A 10,533-nucleotide genomic window follows, 5' to 3' on the forward strand; every position below is an offset into this window, starting at 1 on the left:
GGGAAATTGGAAATCGCATACATTCCAGATGGGGGTATAAAATGGCACGACCACTTTGGAAAACTATTTGGTAGCTTTCTAAAAAGTAACATGTATACCTCCCACATGCTGTGGTCATTCTGCTCCTAGATATTTATCCAAGTGAAATGGAAAACATATATCCATACAAACACTTGAACATGCATGGTTCTGGCAGTTTCATTTGGTATAGCCCCAAACTGAAAACAACCCACGTGTCCATTATGAGATGAATGGGTAAGCAGACTGTCGGTCATATATCTGTACAATGGAGCACTTCTTAGTGATGAAAGAACCTTTGATACATAATATAACATGGGTGATCCTCAAAATGATTTATTGAATGAGAGTAACCAGAGGGAGGAAAAATACACATAGGTCTCGCATATTATACAAGGCAATACAAGTCCTCCCTTTGAAACAAAGATCTTGTCTAAGCATATCCTATGTTGGAGGACAAGGTATCTCATTTCTGGTATTTCCTATTCTAAGCAATCACTAGTGTCATCCAATCTCATTAAGCCAGCCAGTAGTAAAGAGATTTGGTGAGACTTCCATTATCCTACCTAACTTTGTAGTTTCCTAGAAAGAAAAATATGTTGACAAGTTGCTTGAAGAAAAAAAAAAAAAAAAGATAGTCCTCTGCATTTATAGTAACATGTTTCTATCTCAATCTCAAGATTAGCTTTTAGCTAATTTATTGCGTCACGATTTCTTTGCTGTAAAATAGCCAACAGATAATGTTAGAATATTATAATTTAGGCCAAATAATATTAGCCTGCTACTCAACTGGTAACATCAGTTACCAGCAGCCTTCAGGTCTGTATCTTAAAATTTTAGGATACAGGGGTTACCCTAACACCAGACTTCAGGAAATTTGTATGCAAAACGACCCATTGTATTTTCCCCCTTCCTTGTTCAAATCTCTTGGGCATTACTGAAAGTGATATGTGTTATGTGTGATGGTCATTTTGTGTTCTCATTTTCACTTCCAGAATTGAGTTGTTGTCAGTTCTGTATCACATTACCTGTATGATTTCTGAACCGTTAAATTGTGCCTACACAAAGTATCACTGGAAGGGATTCACGAATTCCACCTGTGGCAGAGTTAGTTCATCTGGGGATCAGAAACCCCTCAGATGCCTGTAAATCATATTTGGAATTACATGGTACTGGTTTCTTGGGGAGGTCCTAGCATGCAGTTGTAAATATCCATCTACCCCACATTTTATTCATTAAATACTACTGCAAATTCAAAAGCTAACTCCAGACATGTTTTTGTTTTTTTGTTTTTTTATTATAACTGTCCTAAATGAAACAGTGATCTCAAGGTATTTGAGTTAAACCAGCAAAAGAACACCAGAGCGTGGGGCGGGGGGGGGGGGGGGGATTATGAATGAAAAAGAATTAAGAAAATTCCTCTTATGTGTCGTTCCATAGTATTGGGCAGAAACTGTCATTTCTGTAGTTATCTTTTCTGGGAACACCGTGTGAGTCTTGGCATTGTAGATTTCTAGAGGCTTTTAACTTAGTCTTAGTTGGAGGTCACCCATGTGTGAGACTCCACTGGTACATAGATTGGTGGCATGCCTAAACCGTATCTTTAATCTGGACTCTTGTAGCTATGATCAAAAGAATTCGAAGTATTGCCTTTAGGCAAGGACAAAGCATTTGTACATTACTGTCTCTTTTGGTAGATCCAGTTACCATGTAGGAAATCATGTAAAATTTGGCAGGTATCTCCTTTGGAAAGGTGGCTTGTGCTTGTTTGACCTAATTATGAGTATACCAAGCAAGTCCTTGACAGAATACTGAATACAGCTAGGTTTATGTGTAACATAGTGGACTCAGTTACTATCAGAGTCTCTAAATATTATACATTCCATGGGTTGTTTTGTTACGATCTCATAGGGAGAAAGTCAGTTTTGAGACTGTTCCATGGCCACGGTTGCCAGTGGCAAAATTTTAGGCCAAGGGAGATCAAGGATTTCTTACATCTTTGACACTTTTAACTTTAGTGCTATGTTTACTGTTTCAGAGTTTCTTGAAGACTCATGGTGATGTGAATATGCACATTAATATTAATAGTATTAATAATATATTCCTATATAATATAACGTAATGTTAATATTAATAGAATAAACTTGGTAAGCAGTTTCTGGGGAGGGAGTATAGAGTATACTTTGCCAGCTATAGTCCTCTATCAGTGGAAATCTTCTATTCAGCCAGAAACTTTACAAACAGGAATTAATACATATTCATAGTTTAAAGATGGGCAGTTGTATGAGATTAATTTGCTTCAGAAAACTTTGAGGAGGAAGCTCTGAATCATTTTTTGCCTTTATGTATTCTTAGGATTTTGCTGGTTACACGTGAGACATGTGGAAACTATCGTTTTCGTTATGGTAAGGGCAATAAAGGAGCAATTTGACCAGGATCCATTGGTTTAATTGTGGTGCTCCTGGGAAGCCACGACAAAATCATCAGAATTAATGATTACGGAGAAAGCATTCCTTTGATAGCCGATATATTTTTATTTTTCAAAGAATTTAGTTGATTGCTTTGAGTTGACCAAAATCTTCCTAAATTTATTAGCACCTAATATACTTGGGTGGTAAAAGTCACTTGTTTACCAAGGAAATTAGGCAAAGCATTGCCCTTTGCTTCTCGGATGGTCTCTTATATGGGATTCTAAATTAGAGATGTATCTGTTATTTTTAAATGTTTTTATTTTACTTTTGAGAGAGAGAGGGACAGAGACAGAGATGGGGAGAGAAAGAGAGAGAGAGCGTGTGTGCGCCAGAGAGCATGAGATGGGGAGGGACAGACAGAAAGAGGGAGACGTAGAATTCGAAGCAGGCTCCAGGCTCTGAGCTGACAGCACAGAGCCCGACACGGGGCTCAAACCCATGAACCTTGAGATCATGACCTGAGCCGAAGTCGGACACTTAGACGACTGAGCTACCCAGGTGCCCCATAGATATATCTGTCATTTAACTATATCTTGAATAGTTTCTGAGAAGTCACTGATTGTTTTACCATCCTTAATTGTCCTCCCTATTGAGGTGATAATATCCTCAAATCATGCACAGCTCAAAAGCGTATCTACTATTTGTATAAATGTTTATTTACTCTTTTAGCTTTTTTCAGGGTTCCAGCTCAAATCATAGGTACTCATTATAGTTATCTGAGCAGATTAAGCATTACGAAAGAAAATTCTTCAAAGACTGTAAATTCAGTGGTTACACCATGTCCCATGCGGGGAATGCCTTTGCCATTTTTAAGATAAAAGCCACATCAAACAGTATTAATTCAGCATCAAACAAGAGGGGTCTGTGAAATCAGACCTGAATATACTTAATTCCTTAATTATAGCCAAACAGCCATGTATTCCCCTTCATCTAGAAGCAGTAAAATTGCAGAATTAAGATTTGAATAAAGTTTAATATTGGCAAACAAAGTAGACAATGAAAGGTTTTCATAAGCTTTCACATGGTCAACTAAGAATTCACTAGAGTTCTTGGCATGTGGGGCCCATGGAGTTAATGGGAAAAAACAAACAAACAAAAACAAGTACTATATTGGCAGAAGCTCCAATGAATTTTGCTGCTGCAGATACTTCACACAAGCAGGAAATTATGCCTTTGGCTCCTGAATGGAGGGTTACGCCAATGGCAGTAGACTGTCCTGTGAACCATCTTACTGTGTCCTAATGCACAGGCAGCCTTCTCTCTCTCACAAATAACAAGATGGATGGCTTTTGTGTAGTTAGGGATACCCAGAGTTGTAGGTTGCTGCAGACAGGCCTTTAATGAGGAGGGTTTTCAGTGTTTGGATCCATGGGAGGTACCAGTATGAGTAAATTCAGGTAAGGACTGAGCTGCATTAGAACAAATAACTATTATTGTCTACAAAAACCAGTCAATCCTAAAAGCAAGCAAGCAAACAAACAAAAATCACCAAACCAACCAACCAAAAACCTTTAGCTGTCTTTTAGTTTGGAGACAGATATAATTGGATGGCCGTTATTTTTACAATCCCATCTTCTGAGATTGTGACCCAAATATTGCACAGCTTCTTTACAGATTTGCAAGTTTATTCTAGATGCTTTATGCAGCTCTTTAGCTAATATTAAAAACTAGATGGAGTCCTGTGGACTACTTCAGGGGAACACAGCACTAAATCATCTACAAGCCATTTCAGAGTGGATATTCAAGCAAAAATCAAATCTTTAACATTATCATTTGGACATCGAGAGCAATATTGGAGAGTTTTCATACATAGCTGAGGCATACTGAAACAGCTGTATTGCTAACTGTCCCACCATAAAAGCAAACAAATACTAGCTACCTTTACCTACTGGTGTCTACAGAAGATGGCAAATGAATCTGCCATTGTATAGTATTTATTTAGCAGACAGCAACTCCCTGGAACCTAGAGAGCACAGTTCTATTGATTGCCCCTCGAGGCTTGTGCAGATAAGTAGCCTTTTCCATGAAGCTCCTTAACTGGCAATGTGGGAGTACTGCAGGAATTGGTACATGGTGCATGTGTCCCTGCCCTAATAGAGACGCAGTAAGGTATTCCTCAGTAAGGTATTCCTCAGTAAGGTATGCCAGAACATACTGATGTATAATTCAGGCAGGGGGTTATATACAATAATGAGAATTGTTATAAAGTCAGCCCCATATATTCCTCGCAGGTTCATTGAATCTTTGGCACGAAGAGTAGAGAGTAACTGATCTAATGCTTGATTTGTAGGGGCTAGTAGGTGCACAAAGTTGCACACCTCCATCTTGGATATCACACTTGGAGAACCAGCTGATCACTAACGTATTCTACATAAATATAATTTCTGAAAAGTAGATCTCTAGCACCTGCAAGTTAGGGCAAGGGGAGAATTGTGTATTGGTGCCATTGCCATCTGTTTGAATCCACAGCATGTAGTTGTAAGAGGGCTAGGTAGAATTTAAGTAAACTCTATGCAAATTAAGTTATTGCAGGCTTCATTCTAGTAAAGTCATATGCAGATTGTGGGGTCAGAAAACTATGGCCCTTGAGCTAATTCAGCCTGCTACCTGTTTTTATACAGCCTACAAGCTAAGAATCCCTTTTCTACTTTTAAATGGCTGGAAAAAAATCAAAAGAATAATATTTTACGATATGAAAATTCTATGACATTCCAATTTCAGTGTCCATAAAGTTTTATTGAAATACAGCTGTGCTAATTTGTTTACATATTATCTATGGCTGCTTTCACACTATGACAGCAGAGTTGAATAGTTGTAATAGAGATCATATGCACCACAAAGCCTGAAATATTTCCTCTCTGGCCCTTTAGAGAAAAAGTTCGCTAAACCCTGTATTAAAGTGACCCAGGATGCTAATTCTTACATATTATACTTTTTTTCTCAGCTTGACATACCTGATATTTTGGATATAATCTGTACACTAGACAAAGAACCATATGTATATGACAGTAGAAATGGAGAATCAAAGGTGTAGATTTTCTAGCAATTTGTTGCGTTGAATGGGGTATGTTATTTGGGATCAGGTTAGCATCTGCCACCAGGTGATGGGTGTCTTTGTGCAAATATATTGGTAATTTCACCCTGCAGGAATTAAGTGAAATGTTGGCTTGAACCAAATAAGTGGTTCTTAAAGAACTGTATTCAGCCAAATTAGAAAAGAGAGTGTGGATTATTATTTGAAAATACATTTTTCTTTGGTTTATTTTGAGAGAGAGAGAGAGAGAGAGAGAGTGAGTGCACAGGCAGAAGATGGGGAGGGGCAGAGAGAGAGGGAGAGACAGAGAATCTCAAGCAGGCTCCACAGTGTCAGCACAGAGCCTAGGGCAGGGTTCTATGTCGTGAACCATGAGATCATGACCTGTGCTGAAATCGCTTAACCCACTGAGCTTCCCAGTTGCTTCTATTAGGTAACATTTAAATGACTAGTACTACATTGGCTATTTATCGCTCTGATGATTACTTAAATGGCATATTGACTTATGTCAGAGTGCCCGGGTGGCTCAGTCTGTTAAGCATCTTTCTCTCTCTCTCTCTCTCCCCCCCCCCGCCCCGTCCCTCTCCCCTACTTGTGTACTCTCTCTCTCCCTAAAATGAAAAAGATAACATAAATATTGACTTATGTCATATGAGTAGAATCATTTCTTCTATTTTTTTCTAAGATAAAAAATTCTACCAAGATTTTAGAATTCATTGTGATTCATAGCTTCTGTGTCTACAAGAAGTATTTTGAGTGCACTCTTCGCTAACACAAACACCTCATGAATTGATCTACCACATTACATGTCAAAACAAATGGCCAGTTGTTCTCAGAAAATAAGGCAATTCCCATCGCAACCTCTACTCTAAACTTTTCTTTTTTTATCTTCATAGGCTATTTAAAAAAATGTGACTTAGGAATTATATCTATTCTTTTCTGCCAGTGTGTGCCCAATTACTTAAATATCTAACTTGTATCTATTGATCTCTATTGAAATCCCTTTGTCCTCAGAAACCTTTGAGGAATTCTCAACACTGTACAAGTGTTTTGTTTTGTTTTTGTTTTTTTGTTTTTTTTTCTGAAAGGTAAAAAATGGAAACCCTGGGGAGCTTATGTGTACAAGAGTAATTCTGACACGTTCCATCCATTTGCACCTGTAAAATCCCATAAGTTGGTTTATTTCATGTTCACAATATTATGTCTTTTATAAGCCTCTCAGTGAAGTTGATTTTAGTTCTTGGATGATTGATATACAAAATGGTGTTTAAAATGAATTATAAACACCACAAAGAAAAACTCATTACAGAGTCAAAATTTTATATATATATATGTATAGTATTAGTATATGTAGTTGAACTGGCTTAGGTATTATTGACAGAGACAGTTGAAAAGTATTTTTATCAAGGCACAGTTAAGAATCTTCAAAGAATAATGAATAATGGGTAAAATACTAAGACAAGGAAAAGAAGGAAATGGCATCTTATTTTTTTTTACATATATGAGTGAATGAAATTTTATAAACCTCTAGACTTTGTAGCTTCCAACTGATGTAGGACAAATCCTAAATTATTGAAAGATAGTTTATGAAACTATTTTGGAAAAGAAGAGCTGATTTCTAACTGGTAACATTATTTCAATAGTTTAAATTCCTATGAGACCATATTCTTTCTCTCCTTTGATGGGGTCACTGGCTTAGGAAAGCACGGCTGGAGGACGTATGATTACAGGGGATTCACATAGAGCTGACTGTGGGCTGTCAACAAAAATGTAATATCCTCATAAGTTCCTTATAAGAAATAAAGTGTCTGGAACAAGTACAGTAATATTCCGCTGTATCCAGACCAGGCAGAGTCACAACAGACTTTGTTTTCTCTTCTGAGCTCCACATGTTGTAAGTAAACTTAAGAGAACAGAATGTGTCATTTAGTTGAGCGACCAAAAGGGTGAGAGGAATTGAAATTATGTCAATAAAAAAAGGGGACAAGGTGTTTTGGAGCTTTATAGAATGCCCAAGACATCCCTTTGGATGAGGGATGATTGCCCTTGGGATTTAGTTCTAACTATATAGAATTAAGTTTACTTTTGATAGCTGCTTAATTTTTGGATTTTTTTTTCTATAGGCACAGGAGTTTTCCCCAAATTATTAGAATGCCTGGTCTTTCCCGTGTGTTTTAAATGCATTTTTTTAAAAAATTTTTTTTTCAATGTTTATTTATTTTTGGGACAGAGAGAGACAGAGCATGAATGGGGGAGGGGCAGAGAGAGAGGGAGACACAGAATCGGAAACAGGCTCCAGGCTCTGAGCCATCAGCCCAGAGCCTGACGCGGGGCTCGAACTCCCGGACCGCGAGATCGTGACCTGGCTGAAGTCGGACGCTTAACCGACTGCGCCACCCAGGCGCCCCTAAATGCATTTTTTAAAGTTCACTTATTTTGAGAGAGAGAGAAAGAGAGAGAGAGAATGAATGAATGAATCCCAAGCAGGCTCCACACTGTCAGTGCAGATCCTGAGATGGGTCTCCAACTCAGGACCATTATGATGACCCGAGCCCAAATCAAGAGTTGTACGCTAAACCAATTGAGCCACCCACACGCCCCTTAATACATTTTAGATTTTACATTTCTGTGTATGGAGAATCACTTCCAACTAGGTGGTAGCCTACTTCAGTCCGTTATTTGACCACTTCTAAAACACTTTACTAGACTGTTTCATTTAATGTACCATGATAGTATTTACTGATCTGGAAGAATATGCTCATCCTCAGTAATCTGGTTAAAAAAATTTTTTTGACTATTAACCATCAATCAACATTATCAATTTCCTCCACTTCCCTAGAAATTAAAGAAGTAGACAGTTCTGATATAAAGTGTGGTTAACTAAAGCACAGGCTTTATGGCATTAAATTCTGTAATGTTACTTTGTGACCTATGACTATTCCCTAACCTATCTGCAACTTAAAAATGTGAATAATGCTAATACCTAGCTGATATAGTAACTTGGAGAATTTTAGGATACGCTACATGTAAAGTAGTTTGTATAGTGCATTATACCAGCTATATACTAAACAGACTATTACTGTATTATTCTTCATAATACATTTTACAAATACGTTTTAGAATTTTAGAGTTTTGAAATCAGTAATTTAGGGTTGCCTTAACAAAGGACCATAGACTGGGTGGCTTAACTAACAGAAATTTACTTTCTCGCAGTTCTGAAAGCTGGAAGTCCAAGATCAAGGTGTTGACAGGATTGGTTTCTTCTGAGGCCTTTTTCTTGGTTTGTGCATGACCGTCTTCTCCTCCCTGTGCCTTCCTATGGTCTTCTCCCTGTCCGTGTCAAGTATTCTGATTTCCCCGGGAAATTGGATTAGAACCATATTGGATTAGAACCAGCCCCTATGACCTCATTTTCCCTTAATTACCTCTTTAAGGACCCTACCTCCAAATGAAGTCACATTCTGAGGTACTGGGTGTGTGGGAGGGGTGGTGGTTAGAACTTCCAAGATGAATTTTGGAGGGAAACAGTTGAGCTGCTATACAGTAATGTTCATTTGGGAAAACTCTGAAAACTCATCAATACTGAAATTTCCCATCAGGACGTATGTACTGTTAAGCTGATTGCTGCAGTATTCACAACAGCCAACGTGTGGAAGCAACCTAGATATCTATCAGTGGTTAAACGGAAAGAGAAAATCTGTCATATATATATATATATATATATACATATATATATATATATACACATATATATATATGTATATATATACACATATATGTATATATATATATATACACACACACAATGGAATAGGATTCGACCTAAAAAAGAAGGAAACTGTGCCGTTTATGACAACGTGGATAAACCTAGAGGACATTATGTTAAGGGAAATGAGCTAGACACAGAAGGACAAATACAACATATGAAGTTACCTGTAATCGTCAAATTCATAGAGGCAGAGAGTAAAATGCTGATTTCCAGGGGCTTGAGGGAGAGGAAAACGGGGAGGTATCAGTCCAAGTATACAAAGTGCCAGTTACACAAGATGTGTAAGTCCTAGAGGTCTGCTAAACAGCAGAGAGCCTACGGTTAATGCTACTGCATTGTATACTTAAGAATTTGTTAAGAGGGTAGATCTTCAGTGTTCTTATCACAAAATAATAATACAAAATAGAGCAGGAGGAAACTGCTGCTGTGTTTGGCACAGGTTGTGGTGAGGGTCTTATGGTTGCATATTTGTGTGCAAACTCATCAAGTTGTGTACATGAAATTTGTACAGCTTTCTGTGTGTCAGTCCTACCCCAACAAAGTGGTTTTTAAAGAAAAGACTGGTGGCAATTCCTTATGTATTTCCAATGGTGAAGGTACCGAGCGTATCATGACACTTCATTTCCTGGGTGAAAGGTATGACAGAGCAAGAGTCGCACTCTTGTTCCTGCTCCTCCTTTACAATACCGCCTGGTGATACAGTCTCTAATTCTAGAAAATCAGTCTTATGTTCCATGCATAGTTTGATGTGCTTTTATTTATTTATGTATTTATTTGTTTATTTATTTATTTTTTTAACGTTTATTTATTTTTGAGACAGAGAGAGACAGAGCATGAACGGGGGAGGGGCAGAGAGAGAGGGAGACACAGAATCGGAAACAGGCTCCAGGCTCCGAGCCATCAGCCCAGAGCCCGACGCGGGGCTCGAACTCACGGACCGCGAGATCGCGACCTGAGCCGAAGTCAGATGCTCAACCGACTGAGCCACCCAGGCACCCCAAATCATTTTTTAAAAATCAGAACAAAAGTTATAACAAAGTTTAAGTTAAGATTTCAAGACATGAATTAAACCCTGTCACAGGAAGTGGCTTATCTAAGACTTCAGATGGGAACAGAAGCAGAGGGCTCTCAGGTTCAGTGAGGATTTTGTGGTGCCAATTAAGTCCTGGACTGGTTCTTCCAAGAGAGCTTGAATTTAGAGCTGTGAAGGGTGAGAGCGGTGGCCTCTGGCAAATGACATC

General features: G+C 38.2%; 1 non-coding gene across 1 annotated transcript; it reads right to left on the minus strand.

Moving 5' to 3' along the window:
- Window positions 1–10,201: 10,201 nt before the first annotated feature.
- TRNAR-UCG lies at window positions 10,202–10,286 on the minus strand. Its single transcript has one exon. It is a non-coding gene; the product is annotated as a tRNA-Arg (tRNA).
- Between the last annotated feature and the right edge of the window lie 247 nt (window positions 10,287–10,533).

The sequence above is a fragment of the Leopardus geoffroyi genome, chromosome A3, assembly GCF_018350155.1.
Source record: "Leopardus geoffroyi isolate Oge1 chromosome A3, O.geoffroyi_Oge1_pat1.0, whole genome shotgun sequence".
NCBI lineage: Eukaryota > Metazoa > Chordata > Mammalia > Carnivora > Felidae > Leopardus > Leopardus geoffroyi.